Source organism: Gopherus flavomarginatus, chromosome 9 (assembly GCF_025201925.1).
Source record: "Gopherus flavomarginatus isolate rGopFla2 chromosome 9, rGopFla2.mat.asm, whole genome shotgun sequence".
In the NCBI taxonomy this organism is placed as follows: domain Eukaryota; kingdom Metazoa; phylum Chordata; order Testudines; family Testudinidae; genus Gopherus; species Gopherus flavomarginatus.
The window spans coordinates 1,364,862-1,386,769 of NC_066625.1; the positions used below are offsets into that span (position 1 = coordinate 1,364,862).

The 21,908-nt window shown below is 53.3% G+C and overlaps 1 long non-coding RNA gene across 1 annotated transcript; it reads left to right on the plus strand.

The window, feature by feature from the left end:
* The first annotated feature begins 7,395 nt into the window (after positions 1–7,395).
* On the plus strand, positions 7,396–7,744 carry LOC127058511 (uncharacterized). The gene is made up of 2 exons (XR_007776394.1): positions 7,396–7,445; positions 7,517–7,744. It is a non-coding gene; the product is annotated as an uncharacterized LOC127058511 (long non-coding RNA).
* The last annotated feature ends 14,164 nt before the right edge of the window (positions 7,745–21,908 follow it).

The window sequence follows — 21,908 nt, forward strand, 5'->3', positions numbered from 1 at the left end:
ATTGATTGGCTCTTAAATCCAAATGCGTGTGCAGCAGAAAGTTGTTGGCCCAAAGTTTCTTTAATCCCTCCTGCATGTCCCAGTGGGGTTCTCAGGCACCTCATCAAGTTAAAATTCATATGACCTGCCCCCCTCTGCTCACATGCACACACGCACACCCATAAATCATTCAAGCCTTTGTGTGCTCACGTAATCCAGTTGTTAGAGAATGGATCCCTGGGAAGCGGTGGGGCAGCTTGTCTGCATTTCGTTATGTCAGAGCAGACAGAGAATCCCAATCTTCCCCGGAGCACCCTGCCCTACATTTTCTTTGATTGCTCTGTACAAAAACTTCCAGCCATCTTTAATCTAAATTGCTTCACAGATGACAAATAACATGAAAATAGGCTTCATAACCAAGAATAATGAAAGAAATCATTCACTCTGATATCAGGCGATGGCCTGTGTTAAGGAGCCCATCAGCCTGAAGAGCAGAAAAGCACATTGCAATTCTCATGTACTTTCTTGTATGAAGCTGGCAACACCATGGATGCCGCGGCTGCCATTTTGTGCAGGTCTTTGCACTCTGAATTGGACAGGTTAGTTTAACACTTGCTGGTAAATTTTAAATCATCTCTTGAGCAAGGGGGGCAGGTATCTGAACAGGAACGTTAATGATATTTTAAAATCTTAGCCAGAAGGTCAGGCTCACTCTTGAGATGATATTCAGAGACATGTCCCCATCACGGGAACTGCCCGCCATGAGGAGATGCCCTGAATCCTGTACCTGTGTGAGAGCAGCAGTAACTCGCATGGGCAAGGAAAGCACCGGGTGGCTTGCAGTGTCACTAGCACTAGTAAGGACGGTGTCTGGAATCACCTTCTCACATGGAACAGAATGTGGCAAATCTTCATCCCCAGCATTAATAGTTCCCTTTGCAGCGACACACAACAGCGCAGTCGGAATGATCCCCGCTCCCCAGCAGCAGCTGAAAACCTCTGCTCTCACCCAGGAAGGTGTTGGGACCCAAATGGCACCCAGGTGCCAACCCAGAACATGGGAGAACCTCATGCTGAAGCCAGGATCATAGTCCCCAACCAGACAGACGTTTTTTCCCACTGGAGTCTCAGTCCTTCAGGGATGTGGGTGAGCGAGCAGCATGGCAGGGCTGCTGGGCTCGGGGCTCCGTTGTTCACCGAATAGGAAGGCAATGGAGGCTGAGCCGAGTGGGCGCTGCAGGCTGTAGGGGTCACAAGGACACTGGTCCATGCAGACTGTGAGGTGAGATACCCTGAACACCTAAAAGCAGCAAAGAATCCTGTGGCACCTTATAGTCTAACAGACGTTTTGGAGCATGAACTTTCGTGGGTGAATACCCACTTCGTCAGATGCATGTGGTGGAAATTTCCAGGGGCAGGTATATATATGCAAGCAAGCTAGAGATAACGAGGTCAGTTCAATCAGGGAGGATGAGGCCCTGTTCTAACTGTTGAAGTGTGAAAACCAAGGGAGGAGAAACTGGTTTTGTAGTTGGCAAGCCATTCACAGTCTTTGTTCAATCCTGAGTTGATGGTGTCAAATTTGCAGATGAACTGAAGCTCAGCAGTTTCTCTTTGAAGTCTGTTCCTGAAGTTTTTTTGCTGCAGGATGGCCACCTTAAGGTCTGCTATAGTGTGGCCAGGGAGGCTGAAGTGCTCTCCTACAGGTTTTTGTATATTGCCATTCCTAATGTCTGATTTGTGTCCATTTATCCTTTTCCATAGAGACTGTCCAGTTTGGCCGATGTACATAGCAGAGGGGCATTGCTGGCATATGATGGTGTATATTACATTGGTGGACGTGCAGGTGAATGAACTGGTGATGGTGTGGCTGATCTGGTTAGGTCCTGTGATGGTGTCGCTGGTGTAGATATGTGAGCAGAGTTAGCATCGAGGTTTGTTGCATGGATTGGTTTCTGAGCTAGAGTTACTATGGTGCAGTGTGCAGTTACTGGTGAGAATATGTTTCAGGTTGGCAGGTTGCCTGTGGGCGAGGACTGGCCTGCCACCCAAGGCCTGTGAAAGTGTGGGATCATTGTCCAGGATGGGTTGTAGACCCCTGATGAGGGGTTTTAGCTGGGGGCTGTATGTGATGGCCAGTGGAGTCCTATTGGTTTCTTTCTTGGGTTTGTCTTGCAGTAGGAGGCTTCTGGGTACACGTCTGGCTCTGTTGATCTGTTTCCTTATTTCCTCGTGTGGGTATTGTAGTTTTGAGAATGCTTGGTGGAGATTTTGTAGGTGTTGGTCTCTGTCTGAGGGGTTAGAGCAGATGCGATTGTACCTCAGTGCTTGGCTGTAGACAATGGATCGTGTGATGTGCCCGGGATGGAAGCTGGAGGCATGAAGGTAGGCATAGCAGTCGGTTGGTTTTCGGTATAGGGTGGTGGTAATGTGACCATCACTTATTTGCACCGTGGTGTCTAGGAAATGGACCTCCCTTGTAGATTGGTCCAGGCTGAGGTTGATGGTGGGGTGGAAGCTGTTGAAATCGTGGTGGATTTCCTAGTATCTCACTGCCTGCCCATGAACCAAGGGTCACCTCCAGCTCCTGCTACACACTGCCAAGATCTGAAGCCCTCCCGGTCAGTAGCTGGGCCATGCTACAGAGCAGAGATGGGGCTGGTGGCATGGCGGGGAAATCTCCTGTTGGCCCAGGATGAGGACCGAACAGCCACACGTGTCTGGCTAGGCCTGTCTGCAGCATTTGGTGCAATCAGCCAGGGAACCAGGCTGTCTAGACAGTATTTGGTCCTGCCATGAGGGCAGGGGACTGGACTCGATGACCTCTCGAGGTCCCTTCCAGTCCTAGAGTCTATGAGTCTATGAGTCTGTCTTGCCACAGAAACATGGCAGAGGCCTGCAGGGTAAGTCTCAGATGCCATCAGTCATTCCTCCCAGACCAAACCCAGAGAGTCCTTGCAGGCACCTGCTTCTCTGTTCCTGCGCCCTCACTTGGAGACCCCACAGAGACCCACCCGCCCCTTGTCCTGCTCAGCATCTCCATGAAGCCTCTAGGCGAGACTGTGAAACAGCATCGACTAAAATGCCAGCAACATGCAGATGGCATCCAGCTCTGCATCAGCTTAAATATTACAGTACCTCACAATAGCCACACCGGATTCAGATCAAACCAGCGCTGGCCTCCAAGACCCCTCTCCACTGGCTCGGTTACCTGCACTGCTCCCTCGGACACTGGGTCAGACTTGGTTTTTGTCTTCAACACCCTCCGTGGGGTTGGCCCAGGCTACCTGAGGATGCATCAGCCTGCGTGCCCATGAGCTCCCCAGGCTACATCCCACCGAGACCATGTAACCATCGTCCCCAAAGTCCGGGCTTGGACGTGCAGCAGGTGGATACGTCTCAGCGACTGGCCCACAGCTCATGAACTCTCTCTTGGGAGAGACCAGAGTGAGCAGGGGCCTCAGAACCCAAGAACAAATGGATCCCAGTGTTACCTACCCTGAGCAAACCTGCCCCCTCCAGCCGCCTCTCCTGGGCAAACCAGCCCCTAGAGCCATCCCCAGGCAACCTGCCCCCAGAGCCACCTCCCCTGGGCAACCTGCCCCCTCCAGCCACTCCCCCTGGGCAAACCAGCTCCCAGCCGCCACCCCCAGGCAACCTGGCCCCCCAGCCATCTCCCCTGGGCAAACCAGGCCCCCAGATGCTGACCCCCCAGGCAAATTCGCCTGACTCTCCAGAGCAAACAACCCCAGTGGCAGCTCAATACAAAGTGCAGGCCAGTGACAGCTCCATCGATCGGTCACTAGCTCAGCTACCCACCAGCGACATCAGGGACAGGGCCCCAGAGCTCCTGACTCCAGCTCCACAGGTGTCAGTGCACTAACGGTGGCTGTCCCGGAGCTGTCAGAGCACCATCTGAGGAGCTTTCAGGCCTTGTGGCCTCGATGATTCAGCTCTCTGGCTCACACTTTGGCCAAACTCTAATGCACTGGTTATAGCAGCACAGAGCTGGTCTTTACAACACCCTGACTGTGGCAATCGATCTAGATCCTTACGTCGCTCCCCCCCAGCCATGGTGCCCAAGTATCTCACCGCCATGGTGCCTGAGCACCTCCCTGCCATGGTACCTGAGCACCTCACAAACTTTAATGGATTTTATACCTGTCTCACCCGTGTGGTGGAAAGGAGGGTTTATCCCCTGGCCCAGAGGGGGAATTGAGGCAGAGCACAGATTAAGTGACTTGCCCCAGTTCACACAGAGAGGCTGTGCTGAGCTGGGAATTGATCTCAGTCCAGTGCATTATCCTCTCAACCATGTTTTCTGGGCAGGATAAAGCCAAATGTGTGAGACTTCAGCGCTGGGAGCTCTGCAGCGCAAGGAAGAGACTTAAAGCATATTTTCTTTCCCTTGAAAATTATCCCCTCCACTCAGCTCTTCCTCATTTGACCAAAGTGATCATCTCAGCTTAATTCAGCAAATAACTGAGTGAAAACTTAATTTTTCAAGGCTTTCAGCTTGGCAACTATAAAGATAATTGCTAAAAATAGATGCACCCATACCATGCTGAAGTCAAAATATGGGCATTGTGAGTTTCTACACAGCACGCTCTGCTAGGAGTAAGATTAGCTTGATGTCTGTGACAAATTTACTCAACAAAATCCATGTGATAAATCCTGGAAATCATAAAACCACTGAGAAAAGCCCCTTCAAAGAGCCCTTTTCAAATGTCGGAGAGTCTCAGCATCAGACTCCCCACGTCCAGAGGATGGAACTCATTTTAAACATCTAATGGTGTGTTTCCATACTGCTGGAGCATGTAAGATGCAGATAACTGGATTAATACTCACTTCAAAACAACCGTGCCATGACTGCTCCCTTTGAGGGACACGCAACATCTGAACTTAAAGTGGCAAATGTACCCACAATGAGAGACGTGTCTAAACACTCTGTAAATAGTCCCTGACCCAGCAGGAAACTGACTCGGATGCAGAACATTGCAATTACCAAGCAACAGATTCTCACCATTGCTTCTATACCTCTCGCAATCTTCCCACACAACCCTCCCTATGGCTGCTGCTCCCTCCTCTTCCACATCGCTCCTGAAGATCCGCCTCTGATGTTTCCCTACAAGGGCTCTGCCAGTCCCCCATGACCAGGCCAAGGTTCAGCTGGGGACATCGGCACTCGCTTCATCTATGTATGATCCAGCTAGGGTGACCAGACAGCAAATGTGAAAAATCAGGATGGGAGGGTGGTGGTAATAGGACCCTATATAAGAAAAAGACCCAAAACTCGGGACTGTCCCTATAAAGTCGGGACATCTGGTCATCCTAAATCCAGCACCCTCCCTCCATGTAAATGGACCTAAAAGGAGGCCACAGAACCAGACAGGGGGATCTCAAGGCTGGATCCAGAGCCTCTGGCCTGAGGAAAGGCAGGAGGAGGAATGGGCAGAGAAGGGGAAGCTACCTACCCATCCTAATCAAAGATTCCAGCCAGCCTGAGAGTGAAGCCAGAGGTGGAGGGCAGCTTTGTTTCTGACCTATCTTCCCTCTTGAGTGTGAGCTATTTCCCCTCACAAACTCCAAATGAAACATGGAGACGCACTCTGCCTCTCCTGCAGCTTTCTTGTGTGGGGCTGACCGTGCAGCTGGTTCCCTTGCCTGTGCTGCCAAGTAACACTGGGGACAGGTCCTTGGCCTTTGTTTCCAATTCCGGATTTATAGAAGAACAATTCAGGGTCAGTGTGGCGTTTGCCCCAAATAAGTTCAAGTGTTGGGCATGATCTCCAGCACAGACAGATTAATTAATGTAATCGGATGCCTCTGGCTGGCGGAATTGGATTTATACTTTTTGGATAAGGATTGTATTAAGCTGATAAGATAACTTACAAGTACAATGAGATGCTGATTTATTGCAAAGAGAGGGCCTGGCAAATCTCACAGCAGGGTTTGTGATCTCATTCTTTGGGGCCAGCAGAGTAGCTCTAAGCAAACAAAACAACATGTTAAAAGTTTCCTTTGACATTAAGGAGAAAAGTCTCCCGAGGGCCATCCTCTAGCCACGAGACACAGCTCTGCCTGTGGGTACCTTGGCTGTGGCTATGGCTGTGTGGCTGGGACACTATATCTATGTGTCCACCTACCCAAGATGCTCCTGTAAATCCTGGGGAGATGCAATGTCCTGTCCTTTCCCCAGATTAAATCCAGTGACTAGCTCCTGGATGGTTGAACACTCAAAGCCCCTCCCCTACTCCCAGGCAGAACAACCCGGGAGCTGTGTGACCATGATGGGTGGAGCTTTCTCTAGCAGAGTGACAGATGGAGACCATGGCCTTAGCTGGCTGTAGTAGTCAGCCAGGGGTATAGGAGAGGCAGGCAGACTGGGAGGATGTCAAGTGGCCACCTTGCCACGTAACTGCAAGAGCTTAATCAGGGTCCCCTCCACCCCAAGCATTTCTGTGTTTGAAAAGTGTAGTAAAGGACTGGGCCAAATAATCCTGGGTATACAACCCCACTGAAATCAGTGGAGCTGCAGGAGCACTGAATGTGGCCCCGTGGGATTATAGCGATGCTGTAAACCCATCTAGCACTGGGGGGTCTAAGCCCTAGAGATGACCCTCACAGAGGTCTCTGCTGCTCAGGAGGTGCATGGGGATGTTGAGATAATTACACCTGCAGACCCAGACGTCAGACAGCAAACTCCTACATCGATACAGAACTTCTGTCCAGCTGTTCTATAAACTCCCGTGCTGCATCCTCCACAGACAGCTAGTTAGCTCCAGAACCACTCCACACCCAGACAGATCCAGTACCTCTGGATGCGTTAGCCCAGAATGGGATGTAGGTAAATGCTGTTACCCCACTTTGCAAATGGGGAAATGGAGGCATAAGAGCAGTCACACAGCAAATCTGTGGCAGAGACAGCCTAGAACCCAGGAGCCCTGCCTCCCAGTAAGAGCTGGTTGGAAAATGTAGAAAAGTTTTTGCAAAAAAATAAAATAAAATTTTGACATTTGTTGCAAAAAAATGTTAGAAATGTTAACTTTCTGGACGATTTCCTCCACTCTGTGAGCTTGCTGAAAACCAACTGTCATAACATATTTCCCAGATTTGGACCTTAGTGTCCAAAATATGGGTGTTAGCATGAAAACCTCCAAGCTTAGTTACCAGCTTGGACCTGCTAAAGCTGCCACCACCCAAAAAATTAGAGTGTTTTGGGGCACTCTGGTCCCCCCAAAAACCTTCCCTGGGGACCCCAAAGACCCAAATTCCTTGAGTCTCACAACAAAGGGGAATAAACCATTTCCCTTCCCTCCTCCCCTCCAGGTGTTCCCTCCCTGGGTTCCTGGAGAGATACACAGAAGCAAGCTCCGTGAATCTAAACAGAGGGACTCCACCCTCCCCATTTCCAGTCCTGGAAACACAAGTACTTCCCTCTTCACCCAGAGGGTATGCAAAGTCAAGTTAATAAATCTAACACAAAGAGATTTTCCCCCTGACTTCTTCCTCCCACCAATTCCCTGGTGAGTTGCAGGCTTAATTCCCTGGAATTCCCACTAAAGAAAAACTCCAACAGGTCTAAAAAAGAAAGCTTTATAAGAAGAAAGAAAAATACATAAAAATGGTCTCTCTGTATTAAGGTGACAAATACAGGGTCAATTGCTTAAAAGAAATATGAATAAACAGCCTTATCCACAAAGAATACAATTTAACACATTCCAGCAACTACACACATGTAAATACAAAAAACAAACAATATAAACCTACTATCTTATCTCTTTGTACTTACAACTGGGAAACAGAAGATTAGAAAGCTGGAGATAGAAAAATCACTCTCATAGCCGAGAGGGTCAGACACAAGACAAAGAACAAAGAACTCACACCCAAAACTTCCCTCCACCCAGATTTGAAAAAGTCTTGTTTCCTGATTGGTCCTCTGGTCAGGTGTTTCAGGTTACTCCTTTCCAGGTGAAAGAGACATTAACCCTTAGCTATCTGTTTATGTCACCAACAAACATTTGTCATTAAAGCTTCGGAAACTCGTTTGCAAAACATTTTCGTGGAAAATGTGATAATTTGCAACCCGGTCTTGCAGCACCAGAAAACCTTCTTCCTGGCTCATGTTCCCACAGTGTAAACATTTGTTTGCTCTTGTCTCCTACTACAAGTCTAGGCTAGTGGATAGTTACAGAGCAGCTCACTGTGCGAAGCCAAAGTCCCTCCGAGATACTTAATCAACACCGCACTTTACAGTCTAGCCATTAAGTGACTGTAAGTGAAGATTTCTCTCTGTTTCCCCAATAAAACATTGTGCCATGGGACACTTGGCAGCCTCTATTTAATTAAGAATAATGGAGAAAGATTATCGACATGCAGCAGGTTTTGAACTGTCCCAGCTCAGCACAGACACTGCTCTCTGTGATGGGACAGCCGCTCCCCTCATGTGGATCCCCCTGTAGTAGACGTGGCCTGCAGCAGGTCACAGGCCTCTGCTCTGTTGTTAACTCTGCTGTTTCTACCCATTTTTTAACTTCCCTGTGGCTGCTTGGAGGGTGGGGCTGTGAGTGTGGGGGTGAGCAGCCCCACCTCGTTACTGCCAGGCCTACATTGGGAATCAGGGGTGCCCAGGGCTTCTTGGTTTGCTGGATGAGCATTAATTGATGAAGCGGGTTCAGCCTTTCATAGTAGAGGAAGGAAGAGATCCCAGAATTGTCAATACCCCAGTATAATGAGACCCCAACCTTCCATGTGAATGATCCCAGCCAATCACCTGCCAGTTAGCAGCTCCCCTCTGGCCACAGAAAGGAGTCCAGCCTTGAAGGCTGTGGGGCTGTTGGGGTCCCCTCTAACAGGGGTGCCTCCTTGCTCCCTGGGAATCACTCCAGTCTGGCCAGGGAAACCAAGTGGTCCATTTCTGGGCTACCCCCTCCCTAGGCAGCACACAGCACCAGTGGGGAGAACCAGTGGGGATTGGTGTCCGTGATATCATTTCCACTGGACAATGTGGCCACCTAAGGGCATTTCCAATGGGGTGCGCACTCTGGGAAGCCTCTCACAAGGAGCTGTGCGGAGCAGCAGCTAGTGCGTGTGACCTTGTCTACACCTGCAAAATTAGCACCCGTTTCCAGCAACAGCCAACCTCATGTCTGTACCGAGAGGGGTTTCCAGGCCCCCCACTAGCAGGTGCAGAGCAAAGCACGTAGGAGAGTAATTGTCCAAGCGAGTTGCAGAAATCCCCCCAGGAGGGGTAGATATGCAGGATACCAGTGGAATCTCCGGGAGCCGAGCCTTGCAACACGAAGGGATTGTTTTGTCTTTCTCTCTTAAATCATAATGATCCTTTCCCCCCAGCACTGTGGCCATCTAGCTGCAGTTCCCTTGGTTTCATTTCTGGGGTGTGGGTTAACTTCTGTGCGCACGGACCCTCCCAGCCTTTGTGGGGTGGCAGTCCCGCAGAAACCCACTAAACAGTACCAAGCAGCAGCAGCCCAGGGAAGTGTAATCGGTCATAGTTACAGGACACTTAACAAAGTGTAATGAAACAACAGGAATGGGTTCTGTGCTGCCTGGCCAGGGGCAGCTCCAGGCCCCAGCACACCAAGCGTGGGCTTGGGGTGGCATGCCGCGGGGGGCGCTCTGCCGATCACTGGGAGGGCAGCAGGCAGGTTGCCTTCGGCGGCATGCCTGCAGAGGGTCCGCTGGTCCCACGGCTGAAGCCGTGGGACCAGTGGACCCTCTGCAGGAACGCCTGCGGAAGGTCCACTGGAGCCGCGGGACCGGCGAGCGGCAGAGCACCCCCCGCGGCATGACGCCGTGCCTGGGGCGGCGAAATGTGCAGAGCCGCCCCTGTGCCTGGCTCTCCATCTATTACAGTGGACGGCAAGTGAATGCTGATCAGTCCCTGCCCCTGGCACGCTCTGTGCCCTGGGGGAGTTTCTGAACATGGGGGCAGCCTCCACCTCTCCCTGATGAGGCCGTAGCTCTCAAACCCAGCTTGACAATCGCAAACAGCACCCACATTACAGCCACCCCTGACCTACCTGCTGGGAACAGACCTGGCCTCTGAGGGAGCTCTGCCTGCAATGGCTCCCCTCCTCTGGTCCGCACCCCAGCCCCCAGGGAAGGCGCATGGAGCTGTGCAGTGGGAGAGGCCAGGTGACCCACAAGTGCCTGTCCCCCCATTATCATGACTGGGTCTCATTCAGCACAATTTCCCCTGCAGCGGCTCTGGGCTGAAAGCTGCTCCTCGGCAGGGAGAGGCATCACTGGCAGTGTAGGGACGCTTCCAGGGAACAGGAACAAGTAGCGAATGAGCCGCAGCCTCCACTGGATTCTCAGGTGCGTCCCCGGTTCTGCATGCGCTCACAAGACAGGTGACAGACACGAGTCAGGGGCTTCTTGTACCTTGTGTTCCCCTGGCAGGGCTTGCTGGGGGGAACGACTGAGCTCTCCCTTCCAGCAACCCTCTTGTGGGGTAGGCACATGAGTGGGGAAACTGAGGCTCAGGGAGATGCAGCTATTTGTCCAAGGTCACACAGCTGGTGAGTGGCAGAGTCAGGAATAGAACGCATGAGTCCTCTGTCTGTCCAGAAGGTGCATTTCCTCTCTTCCACCTTTCAATTGTCATTTCAGTGTCAAGCTGCGAGGCCGGTGGAGACGTTAGCAAAGGCTGGCCGAGTTCCCTCTGGGAGGGGGGCAGCCCAGCATGCTAGTGAGACTGCAGTGACCTCTTCTAGAGCGAACTCCCCTCAGGGTGTGCACAGGTCACATCAAGTGAAGAACAGACCTCCTCCCCCGCCCCGCCAGCCTCCCCCATAGCAACACACATGGTCCAGCTAGACGGTTGGGCAGGCAGAGACACCGAGTGTTGGGGGTGAGTCACACTCCCGCACATGGCCTCAGCCTCAGCACATCTGGAGGGCAGGTCGGGGCAGGTCCTGGGGCCTCCCTGCCCTGCCGCGTGTAAGCAGCACGACAGCCTGGCTGTAACCCGCTCCCTTTCCCAGCCACGGGAATGTCAGAAACTAAAGCAAGGGGCTGAGGGTGCAGGCCCAGCCCATCCGCACGGTGGCTCCAACTCAGAGGCTCAGCACACACTTCCCCTCTGAAGCTGGGGATGCAGACAGCATGGAGCACCAGCAAGTCCTGGCTCAACTGGAAACAAGATGCAGCGGGACTGAGTTGCTGCCTCTGCAGGGCACTCGCGCTTCGGTGCTGGGAGGCTACAGCCTCTGCCACCCACACAAGGTTCCCGTCATGGTCATGCCATCGCTTTCTGCGGCCAGCTGGCCCGAGGGGCTTAGGCTTCAGCTGTCTGGCCCTGCTCAGAGCTGTTCATGTGTCTTCTGGGTCGGGATGAGCGCCATGTCGCAGAGGGGCAGTGCCTCTGGACTGCGGGCACACAGGAAGTCAGCAGCGGTGCTGGGAATAGAGCCACGATCTCCTCATGTTCAGGCTGGGCCTTTCACCACAAGACCCTCCTCCCTTTGATCGACAGACACTCCTCCCCCCACCCCACACCCCCCGCACAGCTGTAGCTCAGAGGAGACTTCGGCCTCTTTCAAGCTCAGCTTTGGAACAGAGTCTGAACTGTGGCATTAGCACTGCCAGGAGATTGTTGTGCTGGACATGTGCCACCCCAGGCAACCCAGCCTGCTTCCTCCATCCCTCATCTTCTTGGGGTAGGGGGCCACTTGCCTTCCTCAGTGAAGTCTCCTCCCCCTCGTTGGAGTTTGAAAGGAAACATTTTTTCAAACATTTTTGGAGGCTGTTTTGTCACAGCAAAGCTCCCAGGCCTCGTGTGAAGGCGCCATAGTATGGTGCTGAGAGATGGGTACATCCAAGTTCTAACCCTGCATGGAACCCTGGCTCCATCTCTGGCCTCGAGCAGGCCAGTGAACCCCTCTGGGCTCCAGCTTGCACACCTGTCCCATGGGTGTGACAGCACTCACCTACCTTGCTGGCTGCTGGATGGGAGAGAAGGCCCTGACCCTGCAGTGACTGACTACCACAAAGGCACCCACCGCACCTGCCTGGCTCTCAGTGCAAGGTCCAGGCTGTAATATTGTCCCAGCACTTTGAAGATGCAGGTGAAATACAACATGATAGCAGGTGAAATTCAGAGTTAGCAAATGCAAAGAGTTGTGCATGGGATGCAGGGTAATCAGAGCCTCTTACTCATCTTACTGGGTTCCCAGTGAACTGTATTAACTCAGACAAGAGCCCTGGGCATCAGTCTGGGCAGCACATGGGAAACCTCTGCTCAGTGTGCAGCTGCTGCCGGAAGAGCAATCAAAACATTTGGACTCATAAGGAATGGGATGGAGACCAATATGGCAAATGCTAGAATAAGAATATAAGAATGGCCACACTGGGTCAGACCAAAGGTCCATCTAGCCCAGTATCCTGTTTGTCGACAGTGGCCAATGCCAGGTGCCCCAGAGAGAATGAACAGAACAGGGAATCATCAAGTGATCCATCCCCTGTCGCCCATTCCCAGCTTCTGGCAAACAGAGGCTAGGGACACCATCCCTGGCCATCCTGACTAACAGCCATTGATGGACCTATCCTCCAAGAACTTATATAGTTCTTTTTTGAACTCTGTTATAGTCTTGGCCTTCACAACATCCTTTGACAAGGAGTTCCACAGGTTGACTGTGTGTTAAGTACTTCCTTTTGTTTGTTTTAAACCTGCTGCCTATTAATTTCATTGAGTGACCCCTAGTTCTTGTGTTATGAGAAGGAGTAAATAACACTTCACTATTCACTTTCTCCACACCATTCATGATTTAATAGACCTCTATCATCTCCCCCCTTAGTCATTTCTTTTCCAAGCTGAAAAGTCCAAGTCTTATTAATCTGTCCCCCTATGGAAGCTTTCTTTACTGTTAAAAGCTTTTTCCCTGTTAAGCAGCTGGGTGAAAAATTCAGTAACTTTTTTACAAGAAATGACAAATTTTATGGTTTTTTTTTCCTTTTATGGTTGGTCAGATAATTTGGTTGAAAACTGAATTTCTGACATAACATTTCAGTGAAAACGTGAGCACTGGAAAATGCCACCCACTTCACACAAGATGTCCCTGAAGCTAAGCCCAGGGCCAGGGTCAGAAAAGGTCTTAGCATTTCTGTGGCTAATAAGAATGTGCAGAGTTCCCATATAATAGTACATAGAGAGACAATAAAACCCCAACAGGACTCTGGGAAGGGCTGGAAATCTCCAAACACTGCCATAGGACCTAATGGGAACCTCTCCCTGGGTCAGGGTAACCCATAACTGCTACTGCTGGGGTCTTGCCACTTTCTCTGAGCAACCAGCACAGGAGACAGAAATTCAACCCACTGGGGCTCAGGTGGGAACCAATCTGCCAGGTCCTGCATAGATGCACCAGGATAGGTGTTGTGTTAACATCTCCAGGGACACTCTGTGCTGAGGCATTTGCTCATTAGAATCACAGTACAGGTGTCATAGAATCATAGAATATCAGGGTTGGAAGGGACCTCAGGAGGTATCTAGTCCAACCCCCTGCTCAAGGCAGGACCAATTCCCAACTAAATCATTCCAGCTGTGTCCTGAGATTACACAGACAATTGACTGATGAGTCACACCTGCCAGCAATTAGGTGGAGCCCTTTTCCCAGGTGAGCCGCAAGAAACAGTCTGGTCAGTGCCCTGAAAAGGCATGCACCAGCTGAGCAGCTCTGGCCCTAAGGGAGCTGCAGGAGGGTGCAGACTGAGAGAGACTCAGTAAGGGGCTGGTGCAGGGTCATTGGATGGGGCGAGTTAGGGCTTTTTGCCCTTAGCTCAGGGTTTCTCTGGAACAGCAGAGATTGCAGCAGAGGAGTAGATGGTGTTGGGTGTAGGGTGCTGTGTGCTCTCCTGTGGGCCTCCCACAGCCTGGGCAAAGAGGAGCTGGGTTGTCACCCAGGTGTGTGCTCTCCCTGGGGTAGGGAGGCTGAGGGCTAAGAACTGTACCCCCCTGCCACCCCTTCCTTTTCCTTCCACAAACCTGGCCAGTGCTCTGGCTCCAGCTTGTTCCTGTGGGAATGTTTCCCCATGGCCCTCTCCCTCAGCCTGGTGTGGCTCTTCTGGGGGCTCCCAGGTATTGCTCCCAGGCTCAGGGGAGACCCAGGGGAAGTGTTCTAACAAAGCACAGCCTGAGGCACACACCTGCTGTCTCCTCTCCTGGTCGTGTGCTCCTGCCTATCCTCAGTCTGCCCAGCAGGTGCTGTTGCTGTCTGTGCAGAGAGGAGCTGTGTGCGCTGGCTGAATGTCTCTACTGTTAGAGGAAGCTACTCAGAACAGTTCTAAAAGAACAAAGCAGTTTCGAGGGGGAGAGCACAGCATGTGTGACTCTGTAGCGTGCTGCGGAGATTCTGAGAACAGAATGGCAGGTTTCTTAGGACGGTTACAGTGTCGTGTGCTGCAAATGGAGGTATTGCAGCTACATAGCAATGCAGGTCACAGAATCCCTTGCTACTAGAGCTGCTCAGAGTTTGAAGCATTTGACTTGGTATTGCACTACACTTTGCCTAAGAAGCTACAATGACATAAAACTAACATGGCCCATGTTAAATGGATTAAAATCTGGCTACTGATAGGTGTCAAAATATAATTGTAAATAGGGAATTCTCTTGGGGGAGAGGGTGTTTTAGAGGGGTCCTGCAGGCTTCTGTTCTCTGTTTAACATATTTACCAATGACCTGAAAGAAAACATAAAGTTACTACTGGTAAAGTTTGCAGATGATGCAAAGATTGGGGGAGGGGATAAGGAAGAGGACAGCTCACTGACGCTGAGTGCACTGGGTTGCTTTGTAAGCTGGCACAAGGAAACAGCCTGTTAGAATAGGGTGAAATGTAAAGTCGTCTAGGACTCAATCTAAGGAAGCAGTGACCCTGAAAAGGGCTTGGGGGTCATGGTTGATAACCAGCTCAACATGAGCTCCCCTTGTGGTGCTGTGGCCAAAAGACATAATGTAATCCCTGGATCTCTGACCAGGGGAGTCTCGAGTAGGAAGATTACATTGCTGCTCTCTCTGGCACCAGTGGACTGCTGCTGGAATCATGTTCTGTTCTGGTGCCCACAGATCAAGAAGGATGTTGATAAACTGGAGAGGGATCAGAGAAGAGCCACGAGAAGGATTAGAAGATTGGAAAACCTGCCTTATAGTGATAGACTTAAGGAACTCAATTTAGCTTCACAAAGAGAAGGTGAAGGGGTGACTTGATCCCAGTCTATCGGTACCTGCACGGGGAACAGAACTTTGACAGTGGGCTCTTCACTCTAGCAGAACAAGGTAATGCAATTCAGGGGGTGGAAGCTGACACTAGACAAATTCAGACAATTGTTTATCAGTGAGGGTAATTAACCACAGGGACGATCCCCAAGGGTCATGATGGATTCTCCACCAGCCTGGATGGTTTTCTAAAAACAATGCTGCAGTTGAAAGAGGAATTAATTCTGGGCAGTCCTATGCAGGTTAGACTAGGTGATCACGGTGCACCCTGCTGGCATTATGATCTATGACTCTTGGGAAAAGCAGGCCATATTATTAGATCATTCCATAATAATGACACCCAGCTGGTATATAGTGCTTTTCAGCAGCTGTCAAAGCCCTTAACAAAGGGGGCCAGTGTCATTAGCCCCATTTTAAAGATGGGTTAACTGAGATGCAGACTAGGGAAGTGACTGCTCTGGTCACCCAGCAGGCCAGAGGCAGAGCTGGAAACAGACGCCTGCCTGCTGAGTCCCAGTCCTGTGCTCTGGCCAGTGGGCCACCCTGCAGGGGAACCAAGGCCTGTGCAGTGTCCAGATGTGCCACACTGTGAATGGCTCGAGTCTGATGCAGCAGGGCCTCTGCATGGGATCCACAGTAGATTTGTCCTTTCACAGCTAACTGGCTCATTGGCGGATGTGTTTGAGCATAGGCTGAGGCTTTTCCTTGTGCATTTCCCTGGGTTCCTATTGCAAGGCGACCCTAGGCTTTGGATGAGCATGTTTGGCAGCTTGTTTTGTCCAGACAGAAGAGTAAAGCAGCTGGAATGCTCGGCCTCCCAAGACTGCGAGACGCTGGCTATAGTGTGCAGACAGTGCGCTCTGCTGGGCCAGGGCTGGCAGAGCAAACCAAGCTGCATCTGCTCCTGGGCCTTGACTCGCTAACCTGAAAAACTTGGGGACGACAAGCCATTTGCCTTATTGCAGCCTCAGGGACACAGAATGGCCTGGCCGGGCCCTGCCCCTCCCCTCCCCACTGCTGGCTGTTGGGAGGGGCCCTATGTCACAGAGTCCCTGGGCGATGCTCTGGAACTGCTCCCCACCAAGCCAGGCAGGACTTTGGGGAGCCTTCTCTCTCTTGGAGCAGACTTGTTTAGGGCAAGAAGCTCACACGGCTTCACCTCCTGGGTCTCTCCTTGGAGCATTCAGCATCCTCTGCCCCTCCGTGCACTTCCCACAGCAAGCCCGGCCCAGGGGGGTCCTGGGGAAGCCACAGGGTCCTGCTGTCACTGAGTGTGGGGAGTCCGGCCCTGCACCCCTCTTCCTGGGACCCACAGTGACTCTTAGCCAGCCAGTAAAACAGAAGGTTTATTGGACAACAGGAACACAGGTTACAGCAGGGCTTGCAGGCACAGTCAGGACCCCTCCACCGAGTCCTTCTGGGCTTTCAGGGTGCTTGGATCCTAGCTAGGATACCCTGAATTCCACCCACACAGCCCCAAGCCCAAACTCAAAACTGCTTCCCTCTTGCCACCCCCTTCCTTTGTCCCCTTCCCGGGCAAAGGTGTTGACCTTTCCCCTCCCTTACCTAGCTCAGGTTACAGGCCCTGGCATCGTCCATCTCCTAAAGTCCTCCCCTGCTCTCCCACTCCCCACACAGACAGTCCCTACTGCATCACATCTCTCCCCCCTTCGAGACTGAACTGAGCGGGGTCACTCTGCCCAGTGACCTGGGGAAGTTCAGGGCCCCCTCTCCGGGACAACACATCCGCTGTCAGGTTGGCACTTCCCTTCACATGGACCACATCCATGTCATAGTCCTGCAGGAGCAGGCTCCACCTCAGGAGCTTGGCGTTGGCTCCTTTCATCTGGTGCAGCCAGGTCAGGGGAGAGTGGTCGGTGTACACGGTGAAGTGTCGCCCAAAGAGATATGGCTCTAGCTTCTTAAGGGCCCACACCATGGCCAGGCATTCCTTCTCGATGGCCGCGTAGCTTTGTTCCCGGGGTAGCAGCTTCTTACTCAGGTACACGATGGGGTGTCTCTCCCCCTTTTCATCCTCCTGCATTAACACTGCCCCCAGTCCCGTGTCTGAGGCATCGGAGAACACCATAAAGGGTTTGTCAAAATCTGAGTTTGCCAGAACTGGGCCACTAACCAGAGCCTCCTTCAGCGCCCGGAAAGCCTCCTGGCACTGCTCAGTCCAGATCACCTTGTCTGGCTTCCCCTTTTTTCACAATTCAGTGATGGGGCCGGCTATGGCACTAAAGTGGGGCACGAACCTTCGATAGTACCCCGCCATCCCAATAAAGGCCTGGACCTGCTTTTTGGTTTGGGGAGCAGGCCAGTCTCTGATCATCTCCACCTTGGCTGGTTCCGGCTTCAGGCAGCCGCTCCCCACCCGATGGCCCAGGTAAGATACTTCAGCCATCCCCACCTTGCACTTCTCAGCCTTTACTGTTAACCCAGCCTTTCGGAGTCGGTCTAGGACTTGTTTAACCTGGGACATGTGGTCCTCCCAGGTCTGGCTGAAGACGCAGATGTCGTCAATATACGCCACGGCAAAACTCTCCATCCCCCTCAGTAGCTGATCCACCAGGCGCTGGAAGGTGGCTGGCGCTCCCTTGAGGCCGAAGGGCAGGGTCAGAAACTCATAGAGCCCCAGAGGGGTGATAAAGGCCGATTTCAGCCTGGCATCTGCGTCCAGCGGCACTTGCCAGTAGCCTTTGGTAAGATCCATAGTGGTGAGGTACCGAGCACCTCCCAGCTTGTCTAGGAGCTCGTCAGGCCTGGGCATAGGGTAGGCATCAGATACGGTGATGGCATTGAGCTTTCGATAGTCCACACAGAACCGGATTGACCCATCCTTCTTGGGGACCAGCACCACTGGCGAGGCCCAAGGGCTGGAAGACGGCTGGATCACCCCCAAAGCCAGCATGTCCCTGACCTCTCTTTCAAGATCCTGGGCAGTTTTACCAGTGACCCGAAAAGGGGAGCATCTTATAGGGGGGTGTGACCCGGTCTCCACCCGGTGGACAGTCAAATTAGTGCGTCCAGGCTGGTTGGAAAACAGCTGTCGGTACAGATGCAGCACCCCTCTGATCTCAGCGTGCTGGCCCGGGGTCAGTTGATCAGAGAGGGGAATCACCTCCAGAGGGGAACCAGCTTTTGTCCCAGGGAATAGATCTACTAAGGGGTCATCTCCCTGCCCCTCCCAATGTCCACACACGGCCAACACCACATTCCCCCGTCATAGTATGGTTTCATCATGTTCACATGGTACACCCGACGGTGATGTGCCCGGTTTGACAGCTCCACCACATAGTTTACTTCATTCAGTTGCTTGATAACCTTGAAGGGCCCTTCCCAGGCGGCCTGGAGTTTGTTTCTCCTCACGGGGATGAGAACCATCACCTGATCCGCGGTGACGAAGGCACGGGCTCGTGCTGTGCGGTCATACCAGACCTTCTGCCTCCTCTGGGCTCGGGCCAGATTCTCCCTGGCCAGGCCCATGAGCTCGGCCAGTCTTTCCCGGAAGGTCAGGACATACTCCACCACTGACTCTCCCTCAGGAGCGGCCTTCCCCTCCCATTTGTCCCTCATCAGGTCTAGGGGCCCCCTTACCCGCCTTCCATACAACAGTTCGAAAGGTGAAAACCCGGTAGATTCCTGGGGTACCTCCCTGTACGCAAACAGCAGGTGAGGTAAGTACTTGTCCCAATCTTGCGGGTGCTGGTTCATAAATGTTTTTAGCATCATCTTTAGCGTCCCGTTGAACCTTTCTACCAGCCCGTTGGACTGGGGGTGATACGCTGAGGCCCAGTTGTGCTGGACCCCACATTTCTGCCATAAGGACCGGAGCAGGGCCGATATGAAGTTGGACCCCTGGTCCGTTAAAACCTCCTTGGGGAACCCCACCCGGCTGAAAATTGTCAGCAGCGCATCTGCCACTGTGTCTGCTTCGATAGAGGACAAGGCCACCGCCTCGGGGTAGCGAGTGGCAAAATCCACCACCACCAGGATGTATTTCTTCCCTAACCGGGTCGTCTTGCTGAGGGGTCCCACTATGTCCATGGCCACCTTCTGGAAAGGTTCTTCTATGATGGGTAAAGGCCTCAAAGCCGCTTTCCCCTTGTCCCGGGCCTTCCCCACCCTCTGGCAGGGGTCACAGGATTGACAGTACTGTCGGACATGGGTAAAGACTCCAGGCCAGTAAAAGTTCTGTAGCAGCCTCTGCCTGGTGCGCCGGATTCCCTGGTGCCCTGCAAGAAGGATGTCATGGGCCAGGTACAACAGCTTGTGACGGAACTTCTGGGGAACCACCAGCTGCCTCCTGATCCCCCATAACTCTACTTCCCCTAGGGGAGCCCATTCTCGGTACAGGAACCCCTTCTCCCACAGGAACCTCTCCTTGCAACCTCTCCTCATGGTCTGTACCGCACTAAGGTCAGCCCGGTCCCTGTGCTTCCGCAAGGAGGGATCTTTCTGCAACTCAGCCTGGAACTCAGCAGCTGGGACAGGGATGGGGACCGGCTCTCTCTTGCTGGCTGGGTCTGAGGCCGCAGCCTCTCTGAACCGTGCCCCTGGGCGTTCCCCGCTCCCTGGGTTAGGGTCCTGCACCTCGGGTCAAGTACCTTCCCCGTTGTCGGGGAGCAGTGCCCTTTGCCAACCCTGACTACGAGTCACGACCAGGGCACTCTGGGTGTTACTAGGCCAGTCCTTAAGGTCCCCTCCCATTAACACGTCAGTAGGCAAATATTGGTGTACCCCCACATCCTTGGGGCCCTCCTTGTCCCCCCATTTCAGGTGTACCCTTGCCACGGGCACCTTGAATGGGGTCCCGCCCACGCCCATCAGGGTCAGGTAGGTGTCGGGCACCATCCGATCTGAGGCCACCACCTCGGGCCGGGCCAGCGTCACCTCTGCGCCCATGTCCCAGTACCCAGTGACCTTCCTCCCATCCACTTCCAGGGAAACAATGCACTCTTTCCGGAGGGGCAGCCCCGCGCCCACCCGGTAAACCAAAAACCCAGAGCCTGGAGCATCCACAGGTGGTATGTTGCCAGCCCCCCTTTCCTGGGAATGTAGCCCCTCCTCCGATTGGGTTTTTACCCAGTCCACCCTCTGCGGGTTGGGTCTGCTTGGTCTGTCCCTGAGCTTGGGGCACTGGGCCCGTATGTGACCTCGTTGGCCACAGCGATAGCAGCCCATGTCTCGTGGGTCCCCTTGAGTGGGTCGGAGGGACCTGCCGCTGGATGTTCCCTTTTTGAGGGGGTTCTCCATAGGCCCCCTTTGGGAGTTCCCATGATGACTCTCTCTCTGCGTTGAGGCAGGCCTGCTCCTTCGAGACTCCTCTCTGCCATCCCCTGTCCGACTGTCCACAAATTGGTCGGCCAGCTGGCCTGCATGCTGCGGGCTCTCCGGCTTCTGGTCCATCAACCACAGCCTCAGGTTGGACGGGCACTGCTCGTACAGGTGCTCCAGTATGAATAGGTCAAGCAGGTCCTTTTTAGTTTGGGCCCCAGCTGTCCACTTGCGGGCATACCCCTGCGCCCGGTTGACCAGTTGTAGGTATGTGACCTCACGGGTTTTACGCTGGCTCCGGAACTTTTTCCGGTACATCTCAGGAGTCAGCCCAAACTCGCGGAGCAAGGCCTGTTTGAACAGTTCGTAGTCCCCTGCCTCCGCCCCTTTCAGTCGTCTGTACACCTCCACGGCTGTGGAGTCCAGTAAGGGGGTGAGAACTGCGATCCTGTCTGCAGGGTCAACCCTGTGCAGCTCGCAGGCATTCTCAAAGGCCGTCAGGAAGGTATCTATGTCCTCCCCCTCCTTACGCCGGGGCAGCAAGTGCTTATCAAAGCTCTTTGTAGGCTTGGGTCCCCCCTCACTCACCGCAGCCGGGGCCCCACTGCTCGCCAGCCGGGCCAGCTCCAGCTCATGTTTACGCTGTTTCTCCTTCTCCTCCCACTCACGCTGGCGCTGGTTCTCCTCATGTTTACGCTGGTTCGCCTTCTCCTCCAGCTCTCGCCTCTTTAACTCGAGCTCCTCCCGTCTCAGTTCCCTTTCATATTCCAGCCGCATCCGCTCCAGGGATGCCGAGCGTTGCCGGGAAGATCCCCTGCTGGCCGGGGGTGTCACGGTGCCCTCGGTATACACTGGGCTCCTCCCCGCCCTTCCCCTACGCCTAGGAAGGGGGGGTCTCGGGAAGCCCTCGTCCGCCGGCTGACCACTCCCAGCAGGGACAGTCACTGGTGCCTGCGCTGCATTTGCCCGGCTGCTTCCCTCAGAGACAGGGTTCCGTTCATTCATGCGGTCTCCCTGCTCCAGCTGGGCAATCAGCTGGTCCTTGGTGCGTCTCCCCGGGCGCAACCCCCTCTTCTTGCATAGCTCCAGCAGGTCACACTTGTGCCGCTTGGCATACATCTTCCTGCTGGCCACTCACAGGCCGGGGTGCTCGCCGCTCCCCACGGTTTCCAGGGGGACCCCTAGTGCACCAGCCCTTCGTGAGGTCACTTCTCTGCCAGGGTCGAGCTGCAGACTCCTCCGCCCCTGGGACCGCTCGCTGCAATACCCCGGGGGACCCTGTTACTGCAAAGTCCTTCTCACTGGGCACACATTCCCAGGGGTTAACCACCCCTTCGTTTTACTGCTCCCCAGTCACTTACTGCAGGAAGCGCCGTCCACGGGGTGCAGTATATCCCACCGCTGCCACCAGTT